This window comes from Agelaius phoeniceus, chromosome 24, assembly GCF_051311805.1.
Source record: "Agelaius phoeniceus isolate bAgePho1 chromosome 24, bAgePho1.hap1, whole genome shotgun sequence".
Lineage (NCBI taxonomy): Eukaryota > Metazoa > Chordata > Aves > Passeriformes > Icteridae > Agelaius > Agelaius phoeniceus.
In genome coordinates, this window is record NC_135288.1 from 614,598 (window position 1) to 642,282 (window position 27,685).

The 27,685-nt window shown below is 48.0% G+C and overlaps 1 protein-coding gene and 1 long non-coding RNA gene across 2 annotated transcripts in view; both read left to right on the forward strand.

The window, feature by feature from the left end:
- The window catches only part of EPHA8 (EPH receptor A8), a 137,305-nt gene that overhangs the window by 16,542 nt on the left and 93,078 nt on the right, over positions 1-27,685 (forward strand).
- On the forward strand, positions 11,658-12,814 carry LOC143695684 (uncharacterized). The gene is made up of 2 exons (XR_013185154.1): positions 11,658-11,726; positions 12,295-12,814. It is a non-coding gene; the product is annotated as an uncharacterized LOC143695684 (long non-coding RNA).

A 27,685-nucleotide genomic window follows, 5' to 3' on the forward strand; every position in this document is an offset into this window, starting at 1 on the left:
TCTTAGTGGCAGATTTTGACAGTATCATACCTGAGGCTCAGGTCTGCAAACGTGACTGTAACTTCATGTGTCTGAGCAGAAGGCAAATGCTTGGAAGCAAGAGTTTGAGAAACAAGCTTTTAGGAGAATCTGGCCCTGGTTCTTGGCATCTCATGCAGACCCTTGCATGTGTAGTGGAGAAATTCAAGGATCAGTCTTTATGTTTCTAACCATGCATGGCCAGAACCACTTCTAGGCAGAGCTGTGTGTCACCATTGTGATGGGACAACATGTCTGATGTGTGTCTGCTGCGTGTGAGTGGGGAAAACTATGTAGGAGCATTCAGGAGATGGGAGACTGAGGGGCAGATACTCAGTCCTACTGGTCACCACCAAAACAGTAATTGCATAGGTCTCTTGATTGAGGGAAGAGGGCAGAAACCTGGGATCAGGAGGTGGAAAGTGAACAGTGAATCCCAATTTGAAGTTCTGGACAAAGATAAGGACAAGGCAGGAGGTGCCAGTGCCAAAGAAGCACAGGAATCCCAGGACAAAGCTTCTTCCAAGAAGAGTTTTGTCTGCAAAACCTGTTGCAAAGCCTGTGATAAGGTCTTTCACTTCTACTGCCGCCTGAAGGTGCACATGAAATGCTGTCAGGTTGCCAGAGGAAAGCAGATCCAGCATAAAGAGTGCGGCGAGGTCAAGTCGACAAAGAATGAGCTGGAGAAGCATCAGCTGGAGGTCTATGGGATGGTGGGTATGGCCAAGAAGAAAAAGAAGAAGAGGCTCCCCATGGCATGTGACATCTGGAAGAGAGTTTGCTCTTGCCTCGGGTAGGGTTGCTGGGAGCAGGGGTGTTTAGATGGAAGTTTGGACAATATAGTAAAGTAATAGTCTGAAATCTTGTCCTCTTCTTCCCTTCAGCTCTTAGTGACTGAAACGTGTGAGAAACATGTGCTCCATATGTGAGAAACACAGCTCAGCTCATTTTTCCTGCCCCACTGAGCACAACCACTTTCTGATTAGTTCTTCCCTAATTGGTTTTCCACATAGCTCATCAAGGAAAAGTAGGGCTACTGGCAAATTTGAAAGTCTCCAAAAATAACCAAGCTGTTCTAGTTCCTGGCTGCTTTAGCAAGATGTGTGTGAAGAGCCAAATCTCTTTGCCCTTCCTGGTGCAGTTCACAATGTTGTGGCAGACCTCCGCATTGCTGCAAGGGAACAAGAATTCACACCAAAAGGAGATCTGCAGTGAATGAGACAAGGATCAGGGATTCAGCTGTATTCAGCTCATCAGGGACAATGGAGAAACAGAGTGAGGTGTTAGTACTTGTCCAGTGGGAAGACAAGCAGGTCTTGTACCTGCTGAGCACAATTCCCCTGTTCTGCTGCTTTCCACATGGCTTCTGGCTGTCATTCTGTCCCTGCAACAGAATCATAGAATGTCAGAGGGGGTTGGGTTGGAAAGGACCTTAAAGCTCACCTTGTTCCACTCCCTGCCATGGGCAGGGACACAGTCCACTAGCCCAGGTTCCTCCAAGCCCCATCCAGCCTGGTCTTGGACACTTCCAGGGGTGGGGCAGTCACAGGTTCTCTGGGCACCCTGTGCCAGGGCCTCACCAGCCTCCCAGGGAAGAATTCCTTCCCAATATCCCATCCCATCTAAACCTGCTTTCTTTTGGTTTAAAGCCAACAGCTTTGGATGGCAACCATGATTTGATCCTTGTCATTGCAGCAGTTGTCAGGGCTATGTTATCACAATAGGACCCACCACTCTGATGTCTCTGCAGCTCAGAATCACTGCTCCTCCAAGTTCTCCTCCCTGCGGTGCAGGTGCTGTGACAAAACCTTCACCAGCACTGCTGCTCACCAAAAGCACATCAAGGCAGAGCACACAGGTAAGAACCCGTTGTAAGTGATATAGTGACTGCTTGGAGAGAGAGAATCACGGAATCATTTAGGTTGAAAAAGCTCTCCAGGATCTAGTCCAACCATTAACCCAACACTGCCATGTTCACCAGCAAACCCTGTCCCCAAGTGCCACATCCACACATTTTTGAATGCTTCCAGGGATGGTGACTCCACCATTGCCCTGGGCAGTTTGTTCCAATGCCAGACCATGCTTTTAATGAAGAAATTTTCCCTGATCACAGAATATGCTGAGTTGGAAGGGACCCACAAGGATCATTGAGTCCAGTTTCCTAGCCTTGCACAGCACCATCTCCAAGAGTGTCCAAGGGTATTTTCCAAATGCTTCTTGATCACTGTCAGGTTTGGTGCTGGAACCACTTCTTTGGGGAGCCTGTTCCAGTGCCCAACTACTTTCTGGGTGAAAAGCCTGTTTCCTGATATCCAACCTAAATCTCCCCCGACACAGCTTCAGGCCATTCCCTCAAGTCCTGTCACTGGTCACCACAGAGAAGAGATCAGTATCTGCCCCTCCTCTTCCATTCATGAGGAAGTGGTAGATGTGATGAGGTCTGACCTCAGTCTCCTCCAGGCTGAACAGACAAAGTGCCCTCAGCAGCTCCTTACACAGCTTCTGCTCAAGGCCCTCCACCATTGCCATGGCCCTCCTTTGGACACACTCTAATAGTTATCTTTCTTACTTTGTGGTGCCCAAATCTGCTCCAGCACTCAAGGTGAGGCTGCCCCACTGCAGAGCACAGCAGGACAATCCCCTCCCTTGCCTGGCTGGCCATGCTCTCCCTGATGTCCCCCAGGACACGGGTGGCCCTCCTGGCTGCCAGGGCACTGCTGACTCAGATCCAGCTGGCCATTGACCAGGATCCCAGGTCCCTTCCTGCAGCTGCTCTCCAGCCTCTTGTTGCCTGGTCCACCCACACATCCAGGGTTGCCCCATCCCCAGTAAGGAATCTGGCACTTTCTCTTGTTGAACTTCACATGGTTGGTGATGGCCCAGTCCTCTGTTTTGTTGAGGTCTCTCTGCAGGGCCTCCCTGCCTTTGAGGAAGGCAACAGCTCTTCCCAGTTTTGTATCTTCTGTGAACTTGCCTCGTATTCCTTCCAGTCCTATCTCCAAGTCATTTATAAAAATGTGGGAGAGCACAGAGCCTAATTCTCCCCTGGTGCTATTTGTGATCTCTTGTCCCATCACTTGTTATGTGGGAGAAGAGACCGATGCAGTTGTAACTCTGATAGCACAAGGCTGCACCTCCTGTTTTCCTGCAAGTCACAGTAGATTCTTGTGAACTGTAGTAGTCTCTTCTGGCTCTTGCATCTTGCTCAGCATCACATCTCAGCATCTCAGCACCTTGCAGCTCGCTTGCTCCTGGCTGCTCCTCTGAGGATGCTCCTCATGCCTGTGTGCAGGTGTGGTGGTGATGAAATACTAGAGAGCTGTGGTCTAGAAGGTCTCTTGTAAAAGACCCTGAGAGCTGTTTTTGTGTTCTTGGCTTTGTTTGCAGATGTGAAGTTCCATGAGTGTGAGTCATGCATGGAGCTGTTCCCCATGCTGGCTCTCCTGCAGGTTCAGTGAAGTGCAGGCACTCAAGTCTGTCACCTTTGCTGCTGTTCAGGTTACCTGTTGAACAGTGATGGTTCCTCTTGGTGATGTCTGAAATATAAACAGGAGGGTGAAGAGGGACATGGTAAGGAAAAAGTGTGAAGAAACAGAAAGTAAAGATGAAATGGAAAAACACTGGGTGAGGCTGGGACATGTTAAGCTTTTGGACCTACCAGAATCATGGGAAGTTATGGATTTGATTGTTACAGTAGAGAAGAGAGCTAAGTGTAGGTGAGGACACAACAGCATGAGGAGATGATGGATGGAACCCCAAGCACTACGTTTGTCTACACAGCTAGTGGGAGACTGAAGAAAAAGTGAGTGTAGCACTAGAAAGATGAGAGACAAACCTGGGCTTGGGGACACCATGTCAAGGACCCTTTGAATCATAGAATTGTAGAATGGTTTGGGTGTGAAAGGACTTCAAAAATCATCTAGTTCCATGCTTTGGCAAGTTTGCAAGCTGTAAGGGCAGAGTGAACTGGCAGACCAGGCTACGACAAATGGTGGGTCCCCACGGCAGAGCATGGGATAGCAGGAGAGAATATAAATCAGGAAACATTGGAGGAGACAGCCAACAGCAGCCTAGAGAATGAGGAAGAAGACCTAGAAAAAGCTGTCTCTGAAAGTGGAGAACCACTGAGTTGGGTAATGATTTTGGAATAGCTGGATCAGGAGATATGCAAGCTAGGCCAGCAAGGAACAGTGCTGGATGGTATAAGGGAACAGGAAGAAGGGATTCCTGTGAGCAGGGTCAGCTACAGTTGCTGGTAAACCAGCTGGGCTTCTTAATGCAGGTGCTGCAGGGAGCCAAAATGAACCCAAGCAGCCGTAAACTGACGGCCAGTGGTGCAGCCAGGAGGAGGGACACTAGCACATGCCAGTTCCTCCTGGGTTTCAGCCCTGTGTGCCCTGCCCATTGCAGCTCCCTGTGCTCTCAGGCTGGCCCTGGTTGTCCAGGCCAGACTTGGACAGTGCTTCTCCCATAGCTTCCCAACCATTGTGCTGCTTGTACTGCTTCATTGCCTTCCGCTCCCTGGGGCCCTGCAGAGCTACGTCACCAGCCAGCACTTCACACAGAAGATAGCACCTTCATGGGTGAGCTCTTCCCCTCCCAGGGCAAGCTGGAGGGGCACCTCAGCACTGAGCATCATCATCCAAGGTGACCTCCCAAGCCACCACTGCCCAGATTGTGCATATAAGGACTGCTCTGTGTCACATTGTTCACCCATCCTTCTCTCCTATGCTTTTATTCTTCCCAAACCCACTCTTTGGGCCCTGTTGCCCCTTCTGCTCCATGATTTCCCATTCTTGGAGGGATCTATGATCAAACCCCAGCCCACAGTACTCTGGAATTTCTGTGCTGGCACGAAGCGGGTTTGCTGGAGGGAAAGCTGCTCAGTCATGACTTTAAGGAGCTGAGGAGGAGGATTGGCAGTATGTGTGGAGGTGCCTGGTTACTCAGAGGTTATTAACACCTTGATGATGCCCTGTGACACTGCAGCTGTTTTGTTGGAGGCCCAGCTAGGTTTGAACCCAGCCTCATCCTCTTCCAGATTTCATCCATCAGTCAAGAAGAATTCCTTGGATGAGGGAGTCCAGTGTGCAAGATTCCCTGGGATGTCATTCCTCCAGTGGATAATCATAGAATGTTTACTGTCTACGATTGCTTGTGGAGCTAAATTATAGCAATTTGTGGAGAGAAATATTTAAATTACTCTCCTGTCTTCTTTTGCATCATTGGTGTGTGTAGTTTGATGTTCCCTATTAGTCTCATGCCTGTTGTAATTGCAGAAGCCGTAGTGTGAAGCTAAATGTTATTACCTGAGCTGAGGCTGGGAAAGGTGTGAGCAGCAAAGGGATCCAGGGGAAAGTGGTGCTGTACATGTCTGACTCTTGGGTCATCTTCCTTCCACACAGGTGACTCAGACATCAGAGCAAGGAGCAGCAGAGCACATAATCTCTTGCGATGATGCCAAACTTGTGACGTTGCCCAAATCCCAAATGAGACAAACTGGCTCTGAGGTGGTAACTGTGGAGCGTTTGTTTGATAACAGTCACTCTGATGTGTGAAGAAATCAAGTGAGGGACACAGGAGGTTGCCTGTGCCTGGCACCTGGTATCCACTAGGCTTGTTCAGGAGCTCAGTGTGCTGTTTCACCTGGGAGATTTGGGGCTTCTTTGGGAAAACAATCTCAGGCATGCAGCAAGCACAGCATAACCACGGACAGGGGAGGTTCATAGACGTTTACTGCCTGAGAAGTCTCCCTGCAGTCAGCCGCTGGTAGAACACTCGTCTCCACCAACACTTGTGAAATAAAGCAGCAGAGGAAAAGATGGGAATCAAGTGTGATCCTCCACTGCTGTGAACAGAGAGCAGAGGACTGGTACAGGACAAAGCTGGGGCTTATGGATAAGGGAAACAAAAAAAAAATGTCCTGAGAATTTAGGTTGGAGATTTTTATGGCTGAATCAGTGATGTGCTCACAGGTATTTTCTGCAAGGTGTAAGGGCTGCTTTGTTCCTTCTGCTCTCACCTGTATTGCTGTGCAGCTGGAGAACTTCTCCAGAGAAAACAGAGCACAGAGCTGAAGAGCTGACCTTTGGGCCTCTCCTCCAGTAGAGACTTCCTGGGAGTTGTGCTAAATTACTGCAGCACTGTTTGGATGGCACCTTGTGCCACACAGGTCTAATCCCATCCATGTTTTTGCTGTGGTCTATTAGGAAGGAGGCTTCCAGGCATGTCTGGGCATATCCATCCTTTCTGTGAGCAAACAGCCCTGAGATCTGCCTCTAATTCACCAGGGACATTCTGAAAAAAGGGAAGGAGCTATGCCTGTGTGCCAGCGTCCTCTGTGGCATGGCACTAATGAAGGTGTTGGAGTGTGGGATAGCTGCTATGACTGCACATGAACCTTCCCCTGGCACATGGGGCACTGCTTTGTAAAATGCACTCAGTACCTGCTGTAAAGTTTGCTTCTCTGGTGCTGGCATAATGCAACAGCTTCATTGTGCACACCAGTTCCTTTGAGACTAAATTTCATAAAGCTTTTTTATCTGCAGCTTCCTAAAATATAATCTGATAATTAATGGCTTGCTGAATCCATTATGAAGTGCAATTAGATGCAGGGTTCCTGTGGCTCCGAGGGGACTGGTAGCATTTATCTTCTTTTTCCTCATGCCAAAAGGTTGAGCCTGCCACTGTGATATTTACACACAGAGGGGTGATCCTGCTGGATCCTGGAGCCTGGGAGCACACTGTGAGCAGTGCCTTTTGTATCCTGCTGCCCAGAGTCACAGCAGCATGGGAGGGGGACACATTGGAGCTTTCCAGAAGCATCTTGCACCGGCTGCTCAGGGCCACCAGGCAGAGATGGTGGCACAGGAGCGCGCCAATGTGGCTGTGCCAGTGTGAGAGTTTGTTCCTGTTAAAACTTGGAAGGAAGAAGAGAGCAGCAGAGCTCTCAGGAGGGGGGCTGGGGGAGCTCATGGCATTTTGTGTGTGTGGCAGTAAGCTTATAAGTAACCATGCTGAAGTGTTGTATGTCTTGAAGGGCTCCCATGTATGGTCCCCCCAAGCTTTGTGGGGATGGTGACATGGAGGAAGCAAGGAGGTTAAGTTGCCACTAAATCCATGAATGACCAGGAGATGGTGCTCAAGGGCCTTGAGGATTAGTGCTAGTGCCCAGGTGCACCTTTGTGGAAGCTCCTCTGAGCCTTCCCAGGCCTTCCCCAGCTCTTGGGCTGCCACCTGTGCAGAAATCTTGAGCTACTGCCAGGCTGAAGGAAAACTCCAAGCCCTTGACAGGTCACCTCCAAACCCTGAATATATCACTGCTTAAAGAGCCTGAAACTGGGCCTTGGCCACCTCTGGAGAGAGTGAAATGCACCTGTTACTGAGGTGAAGAGGTGAAAAACCTGGGATGCCCCTTGGCCAGGAGGAGAGGGGCCAGAGGGTGAACTGCTGGAGCCCATCTCTTGCCTGCCTGGGCACTGTGCATATCACTTTGGATGAGCAACGGGGATAATGACAGAACAAGCAACTATGTCTTGGTGGTTTCAGAACACATGTGTTGGGAGGAAAGCAGAAAAAAAGTGGATTTTGTCCCACAGGCTGGTGAAGTTGGAAGCTGTTCCCCATTTTCTGACTTTGTGGGGGCTGGGAGTTGTGGAAACCGTGCAGAAGCTGTGGGAGTGCTCTGGCATGGGAAGTGGGTTTAACAGTGCTTTACAGGTGTCCTGGCCTTTATGTGTGAGCAGGGAGCACTACAGTGAATATCTGCAGGGAGCACTACAGTGAATATGATCTCTCTTTGTTCCTGGAAGACTGTGGGGGGAGGAAAAAGGTTCAGCAGGGCTTGAGGAGAAGTTGCTTTATTTCTAGTCCTGTCCTAGGGCAGAGGCAGCTCAGACAGGGCAGAACATGAGCATGGGGCCTGTTGGCTGTGCCCTTTGGGCCTTGTTGCTGGAGTGTTATCACAGCCAAAAGAGGACAATGTAGGTGTTACATCAGGAGTGGTTCAGGCTCACCTGTCCTGTTTGGGGCCATCTCTCCTGCCTTCCTGCCCAGCAAGATCCTGTGTGGATGTATCCTCAGCAGAGTCCTGACAGCAGCACACACCTAGCAAGAGCTCTGCAGCTTTACAGAGTCCATTGAGCATCTCCCATATTATTATGAGGAGATAATAACTCACATCCCCCCATTCCAGTTCCTTCTTGATGGATGAGATGTGCACAGCAGAGCAAATTGCAGTGTTAGCAACACCTATGTTTTACCTGGGAAGGAGATGAATTTCCCAGGACATGTCCTGGTCTGGTGTGTACCACACTGGAGGTACTGATTGCTGGTGATTTCTTGTTACACTATGATTTTTTTTTTCCTCTGTAAAAATAAAATATGGAGAAAGAGAGATGCGGCTGTGGAGTTTCATGTGAAGCAATTCTCTGGAAGGAAAAATCCTTCATTTTTGAAAACATGATTTTTTCAAGTCTTGTCCTGGGTGCTGGGTGGCCTGTTGAGTTTTGGGGGGGGTCCTGTGCCCCTCTTGACCTTGGTGCCATCCTCTAAGGAAGCACAGAATCTGTTTTAAGGTCAGGCTAGATCATGAGACCATCCTGCCCTTCACTGTGTCCTGTTGCAGCTGCCAGATGCATTTGGGGAAATGGCAGAGTGCCTGAAACAAACTGGGAAGTGACATCCCATGGAGGATGTTAGATCAGGTAATGGTGGAGTGACAGGACAAAGGGGAATGGCTTTAAGCTGAAAGAAGGTAGATTTAGAATGGAAATTAGGAAGGACTTCTTCCCTCTGAGGGTGCTGAGCCCTGGCACAGGCTGCCCAGAGAAGCTGTGGCTGCCCCTGGATCCCTGGAAGTGTCCAAGGCCAGGTTGGATGGGGATTGGAGCAACCTGGGATAGTGGAAGGTGTCCCTGCCATGGCAGGGGGTGGGACTGGATGAGGTTTAAGGTCCTTTCCAACCCAAACCATCCTATGATTCTATGATTTATACATCTCTGTCCTGGTTTAACCCCAGCCAGCAGCCAAACCCCTTGCAGCCACTCGCTCACTCCCCCACCAGTGGTATCGGAGAGAGAATTTGAAGGGCAAAAGCTGGAGAACTTGTGGGTTGAGATAAAGACAGCTCAACAGGGAAACCAAAACCTACACACACAAGCAGAGAAAAACAGAATTAATTCCCTGCTTCCCATGGGCAGGCAGGTATTCAACACATCCAGGAGAGCAAGGCCCCATCCCATGGAAGAGCAACTTGGGAAGACAAACGCCGTAACTCCAAATGTCCCCTCCTTCCTCCTTCTTCCCTCCAGCTTTATATACCGAGCATGATGTCATGTGGTCTGAAATACCCCTTTGGTCAGTTTGAGTCACCTGTCCTGGCTGTGCCTCCTCCCAACCTCCCCTGCATCCCCAGCTTCTTCCCCAGCATGGCCTTAGGAAAAGCAGAAAAGGCCCTGGCCTTGTGTAAACCCCACTCAGCAATAACAAAAGCACCTCTATATTATCAACCTTGTGTTCAGCACAAATTCAAAACACAGCCGCACATCAGCCACTATGATGGCAGTTAACTCCACCCCAGCCAAAACCAGCACAATTTCCTTGCATTTAGGGTGCAGGACTAAGCCTGTGACCATTATTAAATGTCTGTTTTCTACACAACTCCCATTTGTGACCCAGTGTCTGTCCTGTTGCTGTGAGATCCTTTGGAAGAAGGCAGAGTACCCTGGGTACACTAGTGGCCCTGAGCAACCCTCACTTGACATTTCCCATGTAAACTGCCATTTCACAGCCCCCAGGTGTTATTTTAACACAGTATATGCAAATTTGGTGCTCTAGGCTTTGTTTTGGGGTTAAGGTTTTATTATTTTGAAACCTGTCCATAATTACGTGCAAAGATCTGCTGCTTGCTCAGAAGTGAGGGATGGCAGTGGTGGGAGCACAGAGGCAGTTTGGATGTTTCTTGAAGCCTCTTGTGAGGGAGAGCAGGAGAAAAATGGTACCAGTGGTCTGAAAACCTTCCTTGTGATTTGGACAAGCCCCGGCAGCCCCAGCTGATGCTGATGTCTTGGCAAATTCTATTATTGATCTGGCAGACTGCCAGCATGTCCCCAGTTAATTTGAGCACTGGAAAAGGGAAGTGATATCTCCAGTAGCCTCCGTCCAGCTCAGCAAACCTGAGTGCCCTTTCACAACATAGACATGAGCTGCTTCAGCAGCCAGAGGCGCTTTCCCAAATTTTGGTGGTTTGCTGCAGACAGTGAGATCTGAGGCGTGTGCCCAGGAGATGGGCTCGGTGACCTTCTGTCCTGGGGAGGAGCAGGCTGGCTGGTGGGTGTTCAGCTGCCTCTCCAATTTATGTGCCTGAACCCCCAGTACTGTCAGCTGCATGGGGCCCCCTTCACTAAGTCACAACAATTCCTGATTTCTTGTGTTAACACAGTAATTCCTTTTATTGGGAGCAGAAGCTCTTGCTTTTCTTACCCTGCACTGTTTATGATCACTCAAGGTAGGAAATCTACCCAGACTTCTAATCACGTTAAGCAAATTTGATAAAGTGTAGTTCTTAGTCCATGTAATAGCAGACACATGGATGGTCTGTAAGTCGTGGCACAGAGCTCTCATCTACAATGGGAGACACCCGTGGATTGGGCCGTAGCACTGGTTTCTGTGACCTGCAAGGAAACAGAAAGCCCTTGCTGAGACAGAGGCTGAAGGAGCAGTAAGGAGCAGTAGGATCTGAATTGCCCAGCACATGGGCATAGTTGAGCACCTCAGCACTGCTAAATGTCAGACCATGTGCCTGGGAAGAAGCAATGCTGGCTGCATGGGGACAGGAGGGAACTGGTCAGACATGTAACCGCATCCTGAAGGCTGCTGGTCAGAGCTAGAGGCATGCAGAGTCCTGAGTGATGATTGTGGGCTTTAGGAGCTGCTTTTGGCACATCACAAGGCATTCTCTGCTGCCCCTGCTCTGGGTGTTGCTGCAATGACATGTCATTGCCTACTGCTGCTCACCCATAGCAGCACATGACATGTAAATGACAAACTGGAGATTGTGGGAAACGACTACCAGCACGAGTCAAGAGGTGGGAAATCTGCCAAAGAGTACAAGACTGAAGGAGCTCAAGCTGCTTGGCATGTCTGGGGAGTGAACTGGTGGCAGCCTTTGCCCCTGTGCTGGTGCTCACTGCCATCTCTGCTCTCTGGCAAGTGCTGAAGAGCATCAACACTAGCCAGGGTTGATCTGTGCAGAGCACAAATGCTTAGATTGGCCTTATTTCCTTTGTCTTGGACACCCTGGAGATGCCCAGCATTGCAGGTAGTCCGGACAGTGACCTTTCCACCTCTAATGGGAGTAGTCAGTCCATGTCTTGCTCCCAGGGAGCTCAGGGTCAAGTTTGTTGGCCTGTGTTCCTTCATTCCATGGATCAGGGATGCTTAGAAGCCTGTAGTATATGGAAAGCTCTTCTGTGTGCCTCTTTCCTGCTGGCCCCAGAACCTCCTGCTAATGGGGAGGGTTGGCCAGGATGGGTCTGGTGTGCATATCCTCACTAGCAGCACAAAGGAGCTGCCAACAAATGGGTCTGTCTGGATAGATTAGATCTAGTTTGGGACTGTGCAAAATTGTCTCCGCTCATAGGTTTTCCATCCACTGGAGGCTTCCTGCTGGAGATGGAGTTTGCCCTTCTCCTCTTGGCTGAAATAAGGTAAGTAGAGCCCTGCCTCGGGTTTCAGGCTGCCTGGGGAAATAATCTGTGCCCCTCCAGCTGTGCTGAGCCTGCTGACGGGTATGATGTGAAGCTGTCTTTCTCTGCCCAAGGAGGCCAAGGCCATAAGTCACCTACTTGGTGGCCTTGGCCTTCTGGCCACCACTTTGAAAGGGAAAAGTTAAACTTCAGCCCTTGCCAGCCACCCTTGTCCCTCCACTTTGCTGTCCTTCACCTGGACTAGGTCCCCAGCCACTCACCCCAGCCCTCCACCCACATTCCCCTGGTCTGCCATCACCCAGACCTTCTTCACAAAGCTCATGCTGCAGAGGTGGCACCTCTCAACATGTGTCTGCCCATGCTCTGCTCTGTAGAGATGTGTAGAGGCACATCTGGACAGCCTACAGCTGCAGATAGATAGTTCCCATTCTGGCCTTCTGCAGGAGTCACAAGGAGGGCTCTGTGCTGGGTAGAAGATGGGTGGGATGACTGGTAAAAAAAACCTTGGCAATTACAAGTGAGGGGGTTGTTCCCTTTATCCAACTTGTGTTCTTTTCATTTTTTCCAGCTCAGAAGGTCCAGTGAGACATTGCTTAGAGTGGAGCTGCCCCATCTGTTGATCCTTAATGCTGTGCTAACATCACCTTGTTTAGTACATTGCACTTCAGACCTGAAGTTGTTTCTTTTGTCTCTGAGCATGTAAAGCTGTTATTATTGAGCTGTCTGGTAGACATGGGGCTTTCTCCAGCAGGATTATAGATGATGGTGAGTTTGGTGGCACTCAGGAGCAAGCCAGATGATCCCCATGGTGAGTGTGAACTCCTGTTTATCACCACTGCGTTCCCCTTGCCACATGACCGCTCTCTGTGAACAGAGAATTCCCTCCCCAGCTCCCTCCAACCTCTCACAGACTAACCCAGATAATCCTTTGCTATCTGCCACATCTCAGTAGATCTATTAAATACACATGAGTTCTTGTGTCCTTGTGTGTAACCAGGATATGCTCAAAGATTTCAAATCCCCCAGTGTAGGATTCTTATCAAAGTTTCTGTCAAAGTCTAAATAAATACACCGCTTTTACTCATCCATTTCTCTGTGGCTCTGAGGGTTTTTCTGTTTTAAAGGCAAGGCATTGCTGTTCCCCCCGATGAGCTGGTTCACATCATTGGTGGTACAGCAGGCCAAGAGCTGATGGGAATCCGTGGTAGGGGATTCGATTTGGGGTTCCAGGAGCTTTGCACAAGTGAGGTTGTGTCTCCCTGCAGCTCTAGTGGAGAATGAGGACAGAGTGGACTTGCTTTGGGGGTTGACAGTGATTCATTTAATGGTGATGAAACTAAACCCTCAGGCTTGCCATGCATCAAGACTCAGCCTGTGTCCCTCTGGGATGTGCCCAGCTGTTTGCCAAGTGTTGGCACTTAGAAGGGCCAGCAGAGCAGGTAGCACAGAGAGCACATTCTGGCTGATACTCTCTTTGCTGGGTGCCAGTACCTGTCCCCGCCTCCCTGGCTCTCTGCAAAGGGCTCTACCACTCCTGCATTCCTAATGCAAACATTGCAGGAAGATGATTCAGCACTTAGCAAAGAATTGCAGATGCTCCAGAGATTATTTTGAGCATATTGGAGCAGCTCTGGGAAGTGACGGGGTGCTCAGGTCCCTGCACTTCTCCTTGTGTCAGCCACAGCCCACACAGGCATGTGGGACACAGCCCTGGGACAGCCCCACACACTGTTGATGCTGTGTTCCTGTCCCTGAGCCTGCCTGGCTCCTCTCCCTCTTCCAAAACCCTGCAACACTGGCAGGGATCCTGCGCTCCCCTTTCCCCTCAGGGAGCAGGCAGCTCATCTTGCCAGAGTGATCGAACACAATTTCCTTTTTCTGTGTCACAAACTCATTCCTGGGGTTGTGCTCAGGCCAGGTGCTTGCAGGGAGAGGTCTCCTGTTGGGAACAATCCCTTCCCCTGGGCTGGAGGGATTCCCCTGGCTGTATTTTGAGTGGGGACTAACTGGTGTTGGTTTAAATATGGAAACTGATGTCTGCCATGATGGGAAGCAAAAAGAATCCAAAAGCAGCTGGAATCAATGGCTGCAGGTGAGGGGGATGAATGGAGCCCTAAGCTGGTGATAGGCTTCAGCAGGAGTTGTAGGATCTTCTCATCCCTTGGGGACACTGGCTGGGTTCTGAGGGTCCTCAGTGGCATCTCCAGTGACCTCTCATCCTCAGAGCACCTCTGCTGGCTTGGCCCTGTGCCCCACTGAGCCCCAGCACTGATGGTAGTGCCCTGGATGAAACCACACTGCTGGAGCTCTGAGGATCCTGAACAAGCTGTTTAATTTGGGGTAGTGATGAGGGCTGGCGCAGTCTTCCTCCCTGCCCTGAGGGGAGCTATGTCCACCCTCTGGTCTTGTGTGTTTGGGGCAGGTCTCTGCTCATTGAGGGGTTGCTCCATTTTCTTCTGGCCCTGCTCACCGTGCCATGTTACTCCCTGACTTCAGTGAGCTCTCCTGCTGAGTCTTCCTCCATGCTCTTTACTGCATGTCCTGGACAGGCTGGATGAGGTTTCCCCTCACAACCCTGTGGAATCATGGCCTGCATGATTCCCCCGTCTGCTGAGCCTCTTTGCTTCCTGCCTTGTCCTGGCATTGCTGATGGCCCTGTTGGCACTGAGAACGGGGACTCAGCGTGGTCACTCTGCCCTGGAGGCAGCAGGGAGCTGATGGGGGGTCAAGAGTTTCCCAGCTGCCTGTCCAAGGGATGGTCTAGGAGGGCATCTTATATGCATGCACAGGTGGATCAGGGCACTGGATGGTTCCAATGGGAAAGGGGGGTGCAGGAAGGTGCACACACAAGCCTTATCTCAGAGGAGGGGCAGGGGCAGACCCAGGCAGCTGTTGCTGGGCAGGATGATGGAAGAAGAGGATTAGAGGATTATGACAAAAAACAGTATTAACAGGGTGTGCTTCGCCCCTTCCCCCACCTCCCCACCTCACCTTTTTTTTTTTTTTTTTTTTTTTTTTTTTTTTTTTTTTTTTTTTTTTTTTTTAAATGTGAGCTCAGGTGATGCAGAACACAGCCACAGAGATTTTGGCTCAGATTTCCCCAAAAAAAACCTTTAATCTGTGATGAAGCTTGAGACATCTCCAGCACAAAGAGCTGGGTTTTTTTAAAGTTGTTAACGCCTTAGAAGAGGGGTTTAGGAGAGAACAACATTTGGTGTTGGCTATAATCTCAAGGCATGAGTCTCTAATATCCCTTGTTCACACAAATAGATATACCCAGCTACCTCCAAAGCATCCTTCAAGAAAATCAATGAGGAAATGGGATTTGCCATGTTGGTCCAGCTCACTCAGGGTCCCCTCTTCAGAGGTGACTGGACTCATGCACTAAAGGTGAAAATCCTCTACCACCCACATGAACACTTCTGCAGCAGCCTGAGAGGGAAAGAAATCCCTTTGGAGCACTGTATCCCCTCAGATTTTAAGTAAATATTTTGGCTATCACTGTTGGAGGGCCAAACCCTGTTACACTGCTGCAAAGCCTATGGTGTTGTCCAGGTTGGAATTAATTTAGGGATTGGTTGGCAGGACTTGCTCCAGGCCCCCCTTATCTAGGGGAACATTTCCAGGAAGCTCCAACAGTTAAATCATTACTTCAAAAAGAGCAAAACAGAAGTGAAATCTGATGGGCACTGTTGATGTCACCCATAGAAGGATGCCAGCTGCATGTCCTGCTGTGCCTCTCTGCTGTTACACCCTGAGATGTGATCAGCACCACCAGTGTGCCATCTCTGAGGGCTTAGTGAAGTTGGGAGAAAAAGGCACAGCAATGATTTGAGCAAGGTGTTGTGGTGAAGTAGGTGATTTTCAGAGCTTCTGTCCAACCTCCATTTACTCTGTGATTCTGTGATTGCAAATTTTTGACATATCTCTTCAATTTTTCCCCTGAGGATTGAATCCATGGCTTTAGCTGTGTTTCTCTAACTGGAACAGAGAACTATCATAGAAGCTTACAATGTTTTGGATTGGACAGGACCTAAAAGCCCACCCAGTTCCACAGTGGCAGTTCCACCACCTGCCATGGGCAGGGACACCTTCCACTATCCCAGGTTGCTCCATTCCCCATCCAACCTGGCCTTGGGGCAGCCACAGCTTCTCAGGGTAACCTGTGCCAGGGCTCAGCACCCTCAGAGGGAAGAAGTCCTTCCTAATTTCCATTCTAAATCTACCCTCATTCACCTTAAGGCCATTTCCTCTTGTCCTGTCACTACAATGCCCCTGAAAATGTCCTTCTCCAGTCTAAGCAAATCCTGAACTCAAGCGTGCTGCTTCCATTCTTCAGCTAGAGAAGATATGGAGCAAACCCAAAAGACTTTTAAGTGTGGGTGTCAGTGCAATCCTCGTGCCAAGACAGGTTGGAGCAGGACAGCTCAAGGTGGACAGTTTGTCTCACCAGGTTCTTGAGGAAGGAATATCTGACTCAAAGTTATGCCACTTATCCAGGGTGTGTGGTACTTCAGCCTGCTCTGTGCAGAGCCACAGGGAGGTTTCCTGTGGTTCAGGTGACCATTTGACAGCTCTGTACCCACTGCAACAACCCTGTGAGAGCACTGTTATGACTGTTCCTCCTTTTATGATGAAACAAAGAGGCAGTTTCTCACCTATTCCACTTCCCACAGGTCCTAGCAGCTCTGTCTTAATGTGATTTGGACCCAGCTCTGGAAGTATCAAGCGATAGGTCCCTCTGTCCTGTTCCTCTGTCCCTCTTGTCCTGGTAATGTTCTGACCATGCAGATACCATGAGTATTCAGACATCCAGGTGGATAGCAGCCCTGTTGCAAATGCTGGGGCCTCAGGTTTGTTATCACACCACAAGGTATGTCCTAGAAGTGGTGGGACCACACACCTGAGCAGTGCATCACTGTGAACATCCTAGCTGGGGCAGGCAGAAACATCAGCACTTCCCTCTGTGTTCAGCCTCTGTGCTGGCTGTGGCTGTTTGCCATCCTGATGAGGTACTTCCAGAGGTTTCCTTTCTTTGAGGAAGCTGGTGTTACTCAGTAGTGCCTAAATGCCTGTTCCTCTTTTCCCTGGCAGGGCCAACCCTCCTCCCACCCACACAGTTGCTGCAGCTCCAAGCCACATGCTCCATCTGTGCCAGGGACACAGTGGTTCTTGCTGCCTGCAGGCGTGTCCCAGCATTCACAGAACTGTTCTAACTTTGCCCTTCTGCCTTCTGTTCACCACCTTCCAGATCTGCCCTTTCTGGTTCTCTCCACACCATTGTCTGCAGGACTTTTCCAGCTCCAGGATGGTGTCTGGTCCTGGATGCAGGACATTCCCATTCTGACTGTCGTCAATGGGAGTGGACAAAACTCTCCTGGTACCAAGGTGAGCAGTCCAGTAGTGTTCACTTCAAAACCCCAGTGCTCATCCAAGCTGTAAATGCTCCAGCCACTGTTATTTCTACCAGGAACCACATCAGGGGTTAGCTTGAGTTTCTTTGTTTTAGCAATCACAGAATCTCAAAGAGATTTGGGTTGGAAAGACCTTGAAGCTTATCCTATTCTACCCCCTGTGTTCACCTTCCACTCTCCCATGTTGTTCTAAGCCCTGTCCAGCCTGGCCTTGGACACTTCCAGGGATGGGGCAGCGACAGCTGCTCTGGCAACCTATGCCAGGGCCTCACTAGCCTCCCAGGGAAGAATTTCTTCCTAATAATATAAATTTTCTGTCTCAGTTTAAAGCTATTCCCTTTTGTCCTATCACTACATGCCCTTGTAATAAGTCCATCATGCTGCTCAGAGCAGCCTGCTGACTCACTGCTGGTCACAAAACTGAGCTGCAAAACCCACCCACTTGTGTCCCACTGCTGCTGCGGTGCTTCTGCCTGCACTTCCTCTGGGTAAATCCAGTCCACTTGCAAAATTTCCTCTCCAGCAGGGTGCACAGAGGCATGTGAATTTCTAATGACAGCTGAGATTTGTGAGTATTGACTTCAATATTCAGTGATTAAAATATTCCAGCTTCATTGCAACACAGGGGTGCATTAATGATTTATAGTATTGCATGTTGATTTGACACCTTAGCAACCTTTAAAAGTGGATTGTGCCATGGATTCTTCTGAAATCTGGAAATTAGATCTTAAAATTTAGCAGCTCATTGACTTGAAAGGTAGGGCAGTGGACTAGACACAGCAGAGGGGTATGGTGGCACCAACTGCCTGAGGGAGTGGCTGGTGCCTGGCGTGGCTGTGCTGATTCTCTGTCATTCTTGAGGGACCTTTTTCAGAATTTTATGTCTTTTATAAAGTGATGGGGTCCTGGGAGCACACAGGCTTCCAGGAGTATTTCTGGGCCATGACACTTCTCTCCATGCCTCTGTCCCACCTTTCCATGGGACAGAGCCCTGTGACCATCTGTCCCAGCAGAACACCCCAGCCCTTCTTGCTCCTCTAGTGAAGAAGGCTGAGAATGAGATACAGCCACTTGTGTCTTTGCTGTCCCTGCAGGGAGTCCATCACTGAGTGTCCATGTCCATCTTCTGCCTTACCTGTTATTATCAGCAAATGCTTTGAGACCTGCTTGTACAGTCTCTTGTACACAGTGGGGGTCCCCATCGATCACTTCATCTCTTACCACTGCTCTTAGCAGACTCCTGGGGCTGTGTCTTTTCCTCTTGCCTGTGTCCTGAGAAGAGCAGGAGGGACAATTTCAGAGGTACAGATGGGAGGAGGGATGTTTCATTCCAGACATCCCCATCGCAGAATTTCCCCCTTGAACTGATGCCTGCAGCAGCCTCAGCCCCTGGGGACCTCCAGGCCCCTTTTGGGAGTTTCATCCTATCTCCTTTTATCTCCATTCCTTCCTATCCCAATTAGCTGCTTGTTTAAGGTGCTGCAAACTTCACTTGATAAGTTTACCTAATTGCTTCACTTAAGTTAATTACTTCTTGGCTGAACAAGAAAGCGACATAATTGATGTCAAAGCATATTTGTCACTTTCATTAATGTCCCTGTCCATGGGAGTGGGAGAACTTGGGCCTCTACCACCACAGCACCCTTCCTTGACCAGGCAGCACCCTGCTCCCCATGGCTCCTGAAGGCTGTAGGAGAGTGGAGGTGGGTGCTGCACCTCAGGCAGCCCTGTCTACCTGTGTGCCCCCATGGGCAGGTTACACTATGTTGGTGATGCTGCCTCCTACCCCCAGTTTCTTGCCAGACCCTGGGAACAGGCAGCAGCTTTGAGGCACTCTCGGTAAATCCCATTATCCAGCACTGCCTGTCTGATGCATAGGCAGGGCAGGTGAGGGCAGGGAGGCTGCCCAGAGCTCAGGTAATGAGCCCCATTCCAGGCAGCAAACACTTCTGGCATTAACCTATTGTGGGTAAAGGGATGATCCTCATGGAACCAGCCTGCCTGACATGGGGAGCAGCATCGTGGGGACACCCTTGGCCAGATCCAGAGCAGACCCTGCACAAGGCTAAATCCAGTCCCTACTCTGCATGCAGGCTGGATTTGGGCCAGGATACTGTCTCAAGTGACTTGCCTGAGTCCTAGCTGTTCATTGGGAGTTAGGAGAGCTGGCAGGATGCTGAGCTGAGGTCTTTGCTGCTAAATGAGGCTGGCAGTGATTGTCAGGGAGTTTGCGTCTACTTCTTTCTTTTGGAGGGTTCTTATTTTTGTTCCCTTTGCATGTGAAAGGATTTGAGGCAGTAGGTTAGCTCATAAAAAGGTTTCCCTGGGAGCAGCTGCCTGCTGGACTTGAGGTGAATGCCCTGGAGAAAACGCCTCCCACTCCAGTGAAATCTTCCTCCCGTGACCTGCACTGGGAGGTGAACTTTTGTGCGAAAGAAAGATAATCCCCTTTGCTCACCGGGACTGAAGGCGCTGTGATAAAAGCTTTATTCAAGATCAAAGACATATGCTTTTTTTTTTTTTTTTTTCAAACTACTACCTCAAACAAAAAGTTTGGTTTATGCTGGATTGAAGCTCAGAGTGGTGACAGCTCCACAGCTCATCTTCCTGGCTGGTCAGTGCCAGTGGGGATCGGGACAGTGTGGGGATGGAGGGCACCATGACCATTATCCCAGCACAAAGAGGGTTTAGGGGCTCAGCTCCATTTCCCAGTGCACAAAACCACTCAGGGTTCAGGTTCCCTTTCAGTCAGAGGGATTATCAGGCAGCTGGAGCAGTCAGGGGGGGGAAGCCTGGGGAATGGTTTGTGTTTGATCTTGCTCAGCAGTTTCATCTGTGCGAGTGTCCAGCGGGAGCTGTGCTTGGGGGTCCAGGAAACCTTCTGTGCTGGAGGTGACATAAAGGGCTGGGGCTGCTCCCAGGGTGAGCTGGGTAATGGGGGGTGTTGTGCTGGTTTGCACTTCAAAAGTCAGACCATGGGCTTCCAAAACTCTGTGCTCAGATACAAATTGCAGGGTTGTTTCTTCATTATCAGAGCCCCAGTGCTGGGACCTTTTTTGAGGCTTTCTGCCCAGCTGCAGATATTTCCCTGCAGCCAGCCAGGCTGGTATCCAGTAAAAGTCCACCCAAAGTGTCTCTTCTCAGGGTGCTTAATGTCTTGTATCAATATCTGTGTTGTCAGGACTTTCCATTCTCTGGGATACCCTGCAACTGAGGATAACTTGTGTGGTAGGGTGTATCACAGGATACCCAACTGCAGGACTTCCATGTCATGGGACACCCCCAACACACATACTCCATGTCCCCAGACACCCTTTGGTGTAAGACACCCCATGCCCCATCCTGCAGAACAGAAGAGCAGCTACAGCATGAGAAGCTTGATTACCAGGATCACGTGCTTCAGTCAGTGAAATAAGTCCTACATAACCCCACTTTCACCCCAGCGCTGATTTTCACATCACAGCCGTGCAAAATGGCAGAGGTTCTCTCTCTTCCACTGCTATATCCTCTCCATGTTTAGCCCTTTGTAAAATGAAGGATCACAGGCCAAACTATGTGCTCAGGATAACTCCTCTGACGCTAATGGACTTATTATGGTCCCTCATTTCAGACCTAAGCTCAGCAAACCTGGTCTCAGGGGGAAAAAATCTTTCCAGGGATGAAATTCATTCTGTTGTGTGCAACACGTTTTGCATGGAGATAAAGTTCCCTCTGTGTGGCTTCTGCAGGGCCTGGTCCCCTTGCTGTCCCCAGGCACTGCTGGGCATGCAGCCCACAGCCCAGATCCAGCTCTGCTGCAGTGAAGCAAAGTCTGTGTCCCAACTGTGCTGAGGCAGGGACATCAGATGATGTTTTCCAGCTTGTTCTGGTGAAAATCTAGCAATCCACAGGTCAGGGCATTGGGAAAGACCTACTTGCCTTATGCTGTTAATATTTAGAGAATTTGCTCTCCAGCATCCTCCAGCTGGCTTAGGCACAACTGTCTCACCAGATCAGCATTAGGCTGGGAGAAGATCCTCCCTGACAGGACCAAGGAGCCAGGAAGGGTGGACCAGCAGCTGTATTGCTGATAGGATGCCACCACCTGCAGCTTGAAACCTCCTTACCTTATGCTCCTCCTGCACAACCTTCCCCTGCACCCATATACAGATGCCAGCTTGGATGTGTGAGCATGGCTACTGAGATTGAAATGAGAAAGCAGGAAGCCCAGGGGGCTGGCTGAGTTTGGGATCTCATGGCCCAAGCAGAGAGAAGGGGTTAACTCACACAGATTTGGGAAAGGGGGATGTTTTCCCCAGGGAGCTTATTGAGACTGTGGCCATATCACAGGCTGTTGCAAACAAATATGTTTTGAGAGGCTGAGATAGAGATTGCTCCTGATTCCTGCTGGGAATCCTCAGAACAGAGTGGAAAATCAGTACAACATCCTACATCCCTCCAGAGACAGGAGTGACATGGACACCTGGTCCCACTGAAGGGTTGCAGGGCTCTACCTTGCAGCTTTGAGGTCTGTCTTTAATTAAAGAAGAGCAGCTGAGCTGGGATAGCTCCCAAGTCTTGGGGAGGACTTCCCTTCCCTGGAAAGAAGATGCGGGAAGTTTTTGATGTGGGGAAGGGCTTTCACTGAGGCCTTGGCCAACACCAAGTTCTTCTGCTGTGCCTGTGGGGTGGAGCAATGCCACACTCCATTCTTGTGACTGCCAAGGATGTGGACACGAGCCTCACAGAACTGTCTGACAGAAGTCAAGGAACAGGTGAATAAAGGAGAGGGGCACAACCCAGACCTTCTCATAGGAAAGCTGTCCTTTTCTTTACAGTCAAAGCTGCACTGTCAAAGGGGTCATTCTGGACACAGGGGACTGGCAGCACGGTGGCTGATGGAAGCGCACTCTCACTGGGTAATCCAAGAGCTCTAATGATCTGCCTTTGATCTCCTATTCAACAGGGAGATTTATTACAGCTTTCATTTCAAGTCAGAACTGATGAATTTCAGTGGACCTGTCGAGTGGCTACAATCTGGAGGCATTTATCTTTCAGAAGGAAGAAACCATCTCCTCTCTCTGTCTCTTGAAATGATGGGGGGGAGACACAGTACCCAGCCAGTGAGCCTCAAATGATGCCTGCAGCGTGACAGCCAAGTTTGCCTTGCCCAGGGCAGGCTCTCTGCTCCAGCTGTGGACCAGCAGCTGCTTCAGGGGTTTTTCTGCTCTGACACAAAGTTAATCTGCTGATTACATGTTGCTCTCCCTCTCCCCTGATTCTGCAGACAGCCCAAAGGGACTGAGATCCAGCATCACAGGCTCCCAGGGCCATTTCCCTGCAACTGAGGATCCTCTGGATCTGAAAGATGCCTCTGCTTCTCCAGCAGAATGTGACCTGGAAACCTGGTGTCCAAAACTGTCTTTTATGTTTTAGATTGTGAAAAGGACCTCAGTTGCATTTAAACAATTTTCTGCAGTTTAATCAGAATCTACACATTTTGCTTCTGGGTGCTCATAGGTCCTGGGGGGAGCCCATTCCAGACTTTTCTTGTAGGTGCAGTTTACCTGTCCCATCTAACTCTATTTTCTCTCAACACCCCCCTGCTGATGCAGGTCTGTAGCTGCAGACCCCTTAGAGGAGTTCCAGGATGGCATGTGCCATCCTGCAGCAGGGGAAAAGCTGGGGCTCTTTTCTGAGTAATGCCAAATTTATCATTCCTAAGGGCTACAGAAGGAGGCCCTTAGGAATTTAGCAGCAAAGGCTCATTTAGCAGCAGAGACCATAGGCACTATTTGCAGCCTCTTCTCAAGCAGCTCCTGGGCAACTCTTGATGATGTTGCTGCTGGTCTCTCTCCACATCATGTGGCTGCAATGGCAGGAGTGTGTTTCTGTTACATGTTGGCACTGGTTTGGGATTTGCACTGAGAGATGCAGTTCAACTACATCTGCAGCTATTTCTCCCAGTCTCCAGAACTAGTACCATTGCTTTAGTTCATCCTCTACCGCCTCCTGTCCCCATCTATCCCTTTGGGGAAGAGGCTTTCCCCTGGACAGAGGCTGTACCTTCTTGAAGCTCTGTCTCAGTGCAGCAATGAGTGTCCCAGGAGCACCACACAGATGAACATAGCATCCATGTAGCTCCTGTCTGAGCCTACTCTTCCAACCCTGGAACCGTAACTCAGGGGCACATGGCAGAGTTACAGCCTACCGGGAATGCTGATGCTGCAGCACATCACTGTCAGAATGGCAAGAGGACACATTGAAACATGGAGATCTGTTGGTTATTACTGTGTGCCCACCTGCTTACAAGGACTTAGGCTACTCTGTTATCAGAGACTTGTGGAGAGTGGGACAGGAGACTGTCATTCAGTTAACAGGTGATGCTGCACTCTCAAACCCCAGAACACAGACATCATTACCAGAACTCTGTTAAAACTAACCTTGTTTTTTCAGTGAGTTGTGGATTTTGACAGGATTGTTTACAGGAGAGATGCAAGGCTAGGTGTGTGAAGGTAGTGTCATTCCTCATGCTGTTTGCATTATGCAATTTCTTGCTTTGAGGCTGCTTAGCAAGGTCTAAATTCTTCAACAGAAATGCTGATATAGTGCATGATTGGTAAAACTTGCCATGTGGAATGAATACTCCCTTTTCAGGAATTTCAATTTAAAAGTCTGATTAGACTGAATTAATACCAATCATTTGCTAAGTTATAATGATGTTAGCTGTTACCATGAAAATTAGAAATTTGTATACCTGGAAAAATATTTGCAAGTTGATATACTCAGAGCTACATTTATCACTATATGGCTAATGTTTTAGTTTGTGGACAAGAAGATTCATATTTGTAAGATATTGTGGCTCCTTAGAAAATTCAGTAGATCCCTCCTTGGAAATATTTCAGGTGGATATGAATGTAATACAATGTTAAGCCACAGCAATTAATGCCACTCATAAATCAGGCATTCCTGTGCTCACTTGAAGGCAAACCCTGAGTGTTATCTGCAGAAGCTATTAGAGAATTAGATATAATTAGCTCATGACTCTCCACTGTAAAGGCAGGCAGAATTGTGCTGGCTTCACCTGTTCACTTGCTTTTTACCTCACAGCTTTGATAAAGTAATTTTATTGTGAATCTTTTGCCATGAAGACACATGTGACACCATTTTGGTTAAGTACAGCTATTTAGTGATTCAAACATAGTTATTCTTCCTTGCCACTTATAAATTGAAATTGTACTTGATATTAAAACAGTTTAAATTGATGGACCACAAGTACAGTAAACAGTAGCTCATTCCTTTAGAATAATCTGAAACCATGACTTTGTAGCAGTTTAGTTCCACATGTCAGTCTTACACACTCACTGACCTAACTGAGCTACATGTGCAAAACTCATGGCAGTATTATATAGGTCCTTGATATTTTATTCCTAAATATTTGTATCTCATTACCTTTAATAGTCCAAAATCTATTGCACAGACAGTCTTGAAAAGCTGTCTTACCATCTTGGAACTGAACAGGTTTGAAGTACAATTTGGCAAGATACATACTGTTGTCATTTTTCTGAGTAAAGCTGCACCTGAATAAACCCTGGCAAACTTACACCAGAAAAGCCCTGACTGTGAACAAGTATTTTCAATAATATTTGCACTTACCATGAGCTATTCTCAAAAATAAATAATATAAAATCATTTAATGCATTTAATGCATCATAAATGCATTTGCCACACCTTTATAATCTCTCCAGTAAATCCATGTTGCTCCTATTTCAGTTACAAATCAGTTGGTTGCCTGCATATTGTTCATTGATGCTTAACTGTTGTATGACAAATTTTCAACAGCTTTCTTGTAATGATGGAGTCAAAATTAGTTAAATTCTTTTGTATCTGAAACTTTTAAAGGAACACTCTCAACTCTAACTGTAGTTTTGTTAAATTTAAGTGATGTTAATTTTCAGTTTTGTTATGTTTCAGTGGTGTTGAGGTTCATTTCTGTTAAGTTTAAGTGTTGTGAAATTCAAGTGATGTTAAGTTTTAAGTTCTGTTACATTTAAGTGATTATGTTTACGTTCTGTTAATTTGAAGTTCTTTAAATTCATTTAAGTTCTGCCAAGTTTAGGTTCTGTTAAATTTAAGTTCTGTTAAGTTTAGTTTCTGTCAAGTTTAAGTGAAGTGTTGTTCAGTTTAAGTCCGTTATTTTAAGCTCTGTTAAATTCTATTAAGATTAATTTCTGTTCAGTTTCAGTAATGTTAACTTAAAGTTTTGTTAGGGGTACTTTTTGTTATGTTTGGGTGATGTTAAGTTTAAGATCTGTTGAAATATGCTCATTTAAATTACAAGATACAGTTATTTTGTTGTAGAGATAAGATGGAACTGACTGAAACAATTATAATGAAGAATTTGGTAAGCAACTGTTTAAGAATATAAGATACTAGGTTGTGTAAAAACATGTGAGGATGCAGTTTATTAGATCCTTAATTTCAAAGAAAATTCTATGGGTTTAAACATTCTACATTGATCAATTAATGTAATTATTCATAACAATCTTTGCTGTTTTATCTTCCATAGGTAACACAGAGGGATGAGTAACAATTCCAAATTATGGCTGTTATTAATTGTAAGCTGTTTAGAACTTTGTTTCTTGCTTTGATTTTGCTTTAGTTTCATATATGCATAGATGTGTGGAAAAACATACTCTCAACTTCTTAGGATGGTTACTGTTAATGTATTAATGATTCTGAATATGTTGTGGATGTCACAGTGTGAATTCACTGACTTTTTATAATGGGCATTATCCATAGGATATTATTTGAGGTTGACACATGCATTGTTTTGGTTGTTTGGAGTATGTTTGTGGTACCATTGACTGCTTAGCTAAGGATGAATGACAATGCCAGCTGCTTTACAAACTTTCCCGTACCGTTGGTAGCTATCTGAAGGACGTATAATTTTAAGGAACTTTCCCAACTGCTATTACTAGAGGCTTGTTCATAGGATATGTTAGGTAAAGCCTTCCAGTTAAGGCCTTCACCCCAGCCAAGCCCCAGCCCTAGCTGGTTGGAAGTATGCCAACAAACCCAGGTGTTTTCTGCATTAAAACTGTACTCAGGTCACTTTGACTTGCCAATTTGGACTTATAAAAGCTGGACCCCCTTTTGAGGTAAACCTAGAAACTTTTCCCAGGAATGGTTCTCTAGGTCCTCATTGTGATTCAGGGTTTACCAGCTATTGCAGACTCTCGGTGATGGTACAGTATTTAGGCAATTGATGATGCATCATTCTAAATAACAATGCTTTTTCTTGTGTGCTAATTATTACATGTATTACCTTGCTTATTTTTGCTTGGTGTGAGTTTATTGCTTTGCCACATGTATTGCTTTACTTTTATGTTGCCTTCATGTTCATAGTGAGAGGCACGCATGTTGAAAAAACAAAAAAGGGGGAATACGGCTCCTCAAGAACATTTAGATAATGCAATACTTATACAAGAATTTTTGAAAGCAGATCATCAATTTTGATTCCTGGCAGAGCAATACTGCTCTGAAGATTTGCAGATACAGAACCTGTGGAGGCCAGAAATCTGGCCAAGCAAAAGCCTGCTGCACTCCCCTGGAGGACTGACCCCTAAGCCACAACCCCTTTGGTTATGGTGAGCAAAAAGAGCAGGCCCAGTCCTCCTTTGTTTTTTGTGTTGATTCCTTGTATCCCATTGGCCCTTCCCCCTTGCTCCACCCCTGTGCCTTCATCCCATTGGCCCTGGTGTTCTGTCCCACCCCTCGAGATCCCTATATAAACCCTTGCTTTCCCTGCTGGGTGGCTCTTTTGTCCTTGGATTCCTTTGAGAAGGAAGTTGCATGAAGGCTCTCCTTGCAACCCCACACCATGACCCTGTCTCTCCTTCTGCATTGCCTGGACATAGAAGAGCTGAAATCACCTGGTGTGAGCAGAGACGTGCCTGTGCCCCCAAGGTGTCTTTTTCAAGACACTTCTTCGGGAAGGTTGCAGCACTCTGAACAATGCTGCCCATGACAGAACCAGTTTCTGGAAGTTTTACATAAGGATCCACAATTGGATGTGCAATGGCAAGGCTGAGCTGATTTACTAACCTAGGGGAGGATGTAGGCATGTGTTTTTATTGCCAACAGGTCTAAAGTGGTTACCTACTTGTCTGGACAAACATTGATTGCCTCCGAGGAGATGAGGCCCAGTGAGAGGAGAAACAATCTAATCACAATGCAGCCCTCGTGCCAATGCAGGAGCAGGGGTGGGACTGCCAGGACATGGCCTTGTCTGGAAGCTTATGAAGGCAGCCTGCTTGTGTCACACTGCACCCACTATCATGTTATTGTGTTCCTGATGACCTTCTTCAGTTATTCCCTGTTCCATGCTTCCAGAAGGACATTCAGTAATGTCAAAGACAGCATTTCTATCTAATGGACTTCCTCCTACCTAAACAGCATGGCCTCCATATGAGGCTCCAGCCATATGAACTTTGGAACAGGAGCCATTTCTTTCTACTTCCTGGGGACATTGGACACCATCTTTTTGTTTTCCTCTGCTGTGAG